At 45.9% G+C, this 7,072-nt stretch overlaps 1 protein-coding gene across 3 annotated transcripts in view; it reads left to right on the plus strand.

Annotated features, from left to right (window-relative positions):
* Positions 1–3,183: 3,183 nt before the first annotated feature.
* LOC138785812 (uncharacterized protein KIAA1958-like) overlaps positions 3,184–7,072 on the plus strand; it is a 140,312-nt gene continuing 136,423 nt past the window's right edge. For all 3 annotated transcript variants that reach the window (XM_069962170.1, XM_069962169.1, XM_069962168.1), the window contains exon 1: positions 3,184–3,263. The gene's annotated coding sequence lies outside the window, so the exon portion shown is untranslated. The remainder of the gene's footprint in view (positions 3,264–7,072) is intronic.

Genomic DNA, 7,072 nt, shown 5'->3' on the forward strand with positions numbered 1-7,072 from the left:
AGGACTGTAGAGGTAATCTCTTCATAGCTGTAACCCCTCTCTCCCCGGAGAGAGTGCTGCTATACTGTGCCCACATATATACCCTGCTCATACAGTATACAAACTGTTATAATGTGCCTGCACTTACACTCAGCCCAGTTGTTAGTAGTCATGTTTCAGAAGTTAGTTGTCGATACTCAGGTATCAGAGTCAGGTGTAAAAATGATTCTTGACTTTGACATCTGACTATGTCGTAATATGGACACTGTTCAGCCATTCACACTGCTGTATAGAAAAGTTTCTGTCCTCCAGCTCAGCTCTGTGATTCTAACTTCCTCATCCATGCTGAACACCCCCCCCCCCCCATCACCATTGCTGTCATGTGACCACACAAACCTCTGACAGCAGCCCTGCTTCTCTATTCTAGCCAGTTGTACTACGCTACTGCATTATGGGCATCTGCAGCTCCATCCTGTATCTCCAAACTTCTGCTGTGTTTTCAGGCTTATGAACTTACTATACATTATACACCACATGCTGATTGCTATATTGTACAGTAACCTAAAATATGACATATCCAGCTATCTAAATGTTTGTTTCATTTCTTTTATCTGTAATTCAGGATTAAAAAAAATCATTATTTTTGGGGTGTGGAAAGAGAGATGAGGGTGTATAGACTTTTTAAAAGATGAGCAGAGAGCAAGCAACTAGAAGAGTGGTTATGAGGGAGAGACAGGGAAGAGAAGTGAAAAGAGCTAGGTTCTAATGGCTGTATTACACAGCCACACCGTGACAGTAAGGCCGGGTTCACACTGAGCAAAACTAGCGGAATTCCAATTCCACCGCGGAATGCCGTTAGCCTCCCTCTCATAATGTGAGTCTATGGGAGGAGCGCGCTGCTGTTCTCACAGCGTCTCTCCACGCTGAAGAATGAACATGTTCATTCTTCAGCGCGGACAGAGCAGGAGCGCGCGCCTCCCATAGACTTACATTAGGAGAGGGAGGCTAACGGCATTGTTAAATAGCCGCCCGCTCCAGCCTCTCACTGAGGGAACGCTCCTGCCTCGGAATACTCCCTGTCCTCTCTGACCTGCTCTCCACATGCACCCCGCCAGCCCAGATCACCTGGACGCTTTCCCCGCATGCCTGTGCTGTTGCGCCCGTTGCCCTGCTTACAAACTCCTTAGCCACTTGCTCCCGCTACTCCCTGCCACCTCTGCAGACTCTCCTTCACCCTGCAGAGGCGGCGGGAAGTAGCGGAGTTTGTGAGCGGAGCTACAGGCGCAATAGCACAGGCTTGCGGGGGAAGCGTACAGGAGGTGATCCGGGCTAGCGAGGTGCATTTGTAGAGCAGGTCAGAGAGGACAGGGAGCAGTGCGAGGCAGGAGCGTTCCACCAGTGAGAGACAGGAGCGGGCGGCTTTTTAAACTTGCCGCCGTGCTCCTGCTCCTCTCACCTGCGGGGGACACCCTGTAAAGAAGTGGGGAATCCCATCATAATGAGGGGAATCCCCGCTGCTTTACAGGGTGTCCCCCGCAGCTGGGAGGAGCAGGAGCACGGCGGCAAGTTTAAATAGCCACCCCCTCCTGCCTCTCACTGTTGCGGGGAGCATGGAGCGTTTTTACACTCTGCGGGCTGGGTGCTTTGCACTTGTGCCACGGAGTGTAAGAACCAATTAATTAGATTTACTTTCTTCCCTATGGGAACTGACAGCTCGGTTCTCAAAGTGCTCGGTTCTGGAACAGCCTTCCAGAACCGATTGTGTTCGAGAACCGAGGTACCACTGTATATCTATATAGAGATATAAACCTTCATGTGTGATTATTGAACAGTGTTGAGGCCTAGCAAGCAAGCACTGATCTAGCAGATGGGTGCTCTCTTAGGGTAGGTTCACAATGAGCAAAAAGTAAAAAAGGCTGAAAAGTACAGAGGAAGAGGCATGGAAGAAAGAAAGAGATGTATTGGCAGGAAACAGAGATGAGGGTGTATAGACTTTTTAAAAGATGAGCAGAGAGCAAGCAACTAGAAGAGTGGTTATGAAGGAGAGACAGGGAAGAGAAGTGAAAAGAGCTAGGTTCTAATGGCTGTATTACACAGCCACACCGTGGCAGTAAGGCCGGGTTCACACTGAGCCAAACTAGCGGAATTCCAATTCCACCGCGGAATGCCGTTAGCCTCCCTCTCCTAATGTAAGTCTATGGGAGGCGCGCACTCCTGCTCTGTCCACGCTGAAGAATGAACATGTTCATTCTTCAGCACGGAGAGACGCTGTGAGAAGAGCAGTGTGCACCTCCCATAGACTCCCATTATGAGAGGTGTTCGGGAACCGATGTATTACTGTATATGCAAAATACTCGCAGCACTTGTCAATGTGCACTGGTGCCAGCAGCTACACCAGGAATTTACTGGTGTAAACTTATATTAAGGTCGAAAAAAAGAGTATGGAGTGAAAAGTGGCTAATAATGATGCTAATGTTATATTTGTGGTTAAAACTGAATTGTCACTCAAAGATCTAGATTTGTTTCTAAAGAGTGATTTTTGTCCTACAATTTAATCTCACCCCTTAAGAGACATATGTGCATTTGGTTAAAAACGATATTTAGAAATTACATAACTGTACTGAGGGCTTTTTGAGACAACTGAGATAACTATAGAGGAGAATTTAGCCTTGCATGAGTTAATGTACACTATAGAGCTCACTATAAAGTGAGCAGACAAGGGTGGAGCCATAGTTGTTATGGATGCCACCCTGTATGTTGCAGAAGTTTAGCGCCAATTACAAGACCTGATACATATACATTGCTGTCACATGACCCTACATCTTCCATCAAACTCTTAAATCTGTTATTGACACAGCTTTGCATGGATAAAATCATTGATAAAAAAAAGTCAGAGATTTTTTATGGGTTGAACATCTGGTGGTGCAGAGGTTGTATATACTACCTCAGGGCCGCCATCAGGGCAGTATTGGCAGTACAGTTGTCAGGGGCCCGGGCTCAGACTAAGCTCAGAGGGGCCCGGTCTCCACCCAGAGAATATCCTGACAGCTGTACCACACAGCTCCCTCCTGCCTGTCCTGTCTCTGTACACACAGACAGGGCCCCGTCCTCGCTATCCCGAGCCCCTCCCCCACTCTCCACAACCTTCACTGGCTGCTTCCTCCTTTCTTCTAATGTCCCGACATTACAGAAAGAGGAGGGGGAGGGGCCAGAGCCGCCTGTGAGGAGAAGACAGGAAGCTGAGGACACCAGAACATGGCCCCCTGTGCTTCCCTGCACACAGAGTAAGTGTGTGTGTGTGTGTGTGTGTGTGTGTGTGTGTGTGTGTGTGATAACATGGATGTTAGTATGTAACCTGCATAAGTGTTTATATCTGTGTAAGGTGTGACTGTATGTAATGTATACAAGTATGTCTACGAGGCTGAAGTTGGTTTCTTATTCGGCCAGTTTCTTATTCGGGGCTGAAGTTGGTTTCTTATTCGGCAGTTTCTTATTCAGAGGATTTTTCTTTTTCCTGTTTTAGCTATTATGCTTACAGAAAATGTATAATATTCATACCCTACCGTAAGTGAGGGGCCCTGAGAGGACTGGTGATAAAAATGGCAAAAAAGACCCCACGGTTGGCATAAAAATGGGCATGAAAGTAAAACCACAAAATTATTATTTAAAAATAAAAATGACTTTGGGCCACTGATCTCACACTGATAATACACAGCGAGGGATCCCCCGCATCACACCCAAGAGAGTCCAGCCTGGCCCAAAGTGGTTCTGGGTATAAAAACTGGCATCAAAGTGGGCACATAGCCATTTTTCATGATTTGAATAAGTAACAGCTATTTTCAAAGGGTTAAATGAGTTTGGGCCACTGATCTCACACTACGTACACACAGAGAGGGATGCCCCGCATCACATCCAAGAGAGTCCAGCCTGGCCCAAAGTGGTTCTGGTATAAAAACTGGCATCAAAGTGGGCAGATTGGCATTTTTCCCAATTTGAATAAGTAACAGCTATTTTCAAAGGGTTAAATGAGTTTGGGCACGGATCTCACATTGATATTACACAGAGAGGGATCCCCCGCATCAGATCCAAGAGAGTCCAGCCTGGCCCAAAGTGGTTCTGGTATAAAAACTGGCATCAAAGTGGGCAGATTGGCATTTTTTTCCTAATTTGAATAAGTAACAGCTGTTTTCAAAGGGTTTAAATGAGTTTGGGCCACGGATCTCACATTGATATTACACAGAGAGGGATGCCCCGCATCACATCCAAGAGAGTCCAGCCTGGCCCAAAGTGGTTCTGGTATAAAAACTGGCATCAAAGTGGGCAGATTGGCATTTTTTCCTAATTTGAATAAGTAACAGCTGTTTTCAAAGGGTTTAAATGAGTTTGGGCCACTGATCTCACCTGATAATACACAGAGAGGGATGCCCGCATCACACCCAAGAGAGTCCAGCCTGGCCCAAAGTGGTTCTGGGTATAAAAACTGGCATCAAAGTGGGCACATAGCCATTTTTCATGATTTGAATAAGTAACAGCTGTTTTCAAAGGGTTAAATGAGTTTTGGGCCACTGATCTCACACTACATACACACAGATAGGCATGCCCGCATCAGATCCAAGAGAGTCCAGCCTGGCCCAAAGTGGTTCTGGGTATAAAAACTGCATCAAAGTGGGCACAGAGCCATTTTTCCCAATTTGAATAAGTAACAGGTATTTTCAAAGGGTTAAATGAGTTTGGGCACTGATCTCACACTGATAATACACAGAGAGGGATGCCCCGCATCACATCCAAGAGAGTCCAGCCTGGCCCAAAGTGGTTCTGGGTATAAAAACTGGCATCAAAGTGGGCAGATTGGCATTTTTCCCAATTTGAATAAGTAACAGGTATTTTCAAAGGGTTAAATGAGTTTGGGCCACTGATCTCACACTGATAATACACAGCGAGGGATCCCCCGCATCAGATCCAAGAGAGTCCAGCCTGGCCCAAAGTGGTTCTGGGTATAAAAACTGGCATCAAAGTGGGCACATAGCCATTTTTCATGATTTGAATAAGTAACAGGTATTTTCAAAGGGTTAATGAGTTGGGCCACTGATCTCACACTGATAATACACAGAGAGGGATGCCACCACATCACATCCAGAGAGTCCAGCCTGGCCCAAAGTGGTTCTGGGTATAAAACTGGCATCAAAGTGGGCAGATTGGCATTTTTCCCCAATTTGAATAAGTAACAGCTGTTTTCAAAGGGTTAAATGAGTTTGGGCCACTGATCTCACACTGATAATACACAGAGAAATATCCCCCGCATCATACCCAAGAGAGTCCAGCCTGGCCCCAAAGTGGTTCTGGGTATAGAATATGGCATCAAAGTGGGCAGATTGGCATTTTTTTCCTAATTTGAATAAGAAACAGCTGTTTTCAAAGGGTTAAATGGGTTTGGGCCACGGATCTCACATTGATATTACACAGAGAGGGATGCCCCCGCATCATACCCAAGAGAGTCCAGCCTGGCCCAAAGTGGTTCTGGGTATAAAAACTGGCATCAAAGTGGGCACATAGCCATTTTTCATGATTTGAATAAGTAACAGCTATTTTCAAAGGGTTTAAATGAGTTTGGGCCACTGATCTCACACTGATAATACACAGATAGGCATGCCCCGCATCATACCCAAGAGAGTCCAGCCTGGCCCAAAGTGGTTTCTGGGTATAAAAACTGGCATCAAAGTGGGCACAGAACCATTTTCCCAATTTGAATAAGTAACAGGTATTTTCAAAGGGTTAAATGAGTTTGGGCCACTGATCTCACACTGATAGTACACAGAGAGGGATGCCCCGCATCATACTTACAGAGAGTCCAGCCTGGCCCAAAGTGGTTCTTGGTATAAAAACTGGCATCAAAGTGGGCACATAGCCATTTTTCATGATTTGAATAAGTAACAGCTATTTTCAAAGGGTTAAATGAGTTTGGGCCACTGATCTCACATTGAATAATATACAGAGAGGATGCCCCCGCATCACATCCAAGAGAGTCCAGCCTGGCCAAAGTGGTTCTTGGTATAAAAACTGGCATCAAAGTGGGCACATAGCCATTTTCATGATTTGAATAAGTAACAGCTATTTTCAAAGGGTTAAATGAGTTTGGGCCACTGATCTCACACTACGTACACACAGATAGGCATGCCCCGCATCACATCCAACAGAGTCCAGCCTGGCCCAAAGTGGTTCTGGGTATAAAAACTGGCATCAAAGTGGGCACAGAGCCATTTTTCCCAATTTGAATAAGTAACAGGTATTTTCCAAAGGGTTAAATGAGTTTGGGCCACTGATCTCAGCTACTGATAATACACAGAGAGGGATGCCCCGCCATCACATCCAAGAGAGTCCAGCCTGGCCCAAAGTGGTTCTGGGTATAAAAACTGGCATCAAAGTGGGCAGATTGGCATTTTTCCCAATTTGAATAAGTAACAGGTATTTTCAAAGGGTTAAATGAGTTTGGGCCACTGATCTCACACTGATAATACACAGCGAGGGATCCCCCGCATCAGATCCAAGAGAGTCCAGCCTGGCCAAAGTGGTTCTGGGTATAAAAACTGGCATCAAAGTGGGCACCTAGCCATTTTTCATGATTTGAATAAGTAACAGGTATTTTCAAAGGGTTGTAAATGAGTTGTGGGCCACTGATATCACCACTGATAATACACAGAGAGGGATGCCCCACATCACATCCAGAGAGTCCAGCCTGGCCAAAGTGGTTCTGGGTATAAAAACTGGCATCAAAGTGGGCAAGATTGGCATTTTTACCAATTTGAATAAGTAACAGCTGTTGTGCAAGGGATAAATGAGTTGGGCCACTGATTCTCCACAGAGAATACACAGAGAAATATCCCCCGAATCATTTACCCAAGAGAGTCCAGCCTGGCCAAAGTGGTTCTGGGTATAGGGAATATGGCATGCAAAGTGGGCAGATGTCATTTTTCCTAATTGAATAAGAAACAGCGTTTCAAAAGGGTTCTAATTGGGTTTGGGCACGGATCCTCACATTGATATACACAGAGAGGGATGCCCCGCATCATACCCAAGAGAGTCCAGCCTGGCCCAA

Source organism: Dendropsophus ebraccatus, chromosome 3 (genome assembly GCF_027789765.1).
Source record: "Dendropsophus ebraccatus isolate aDenEbr1 chromosome 3, aDenEbr1.pat, whole genome shotgun sequence".
Taxonomy (NCBI): domain Eukaryota; kingdom Metazoa; phylum Chordata; class Amphibia; order Anura; family Hylidae; genus Dendropsophus; species Dendropsophus ebraccatus.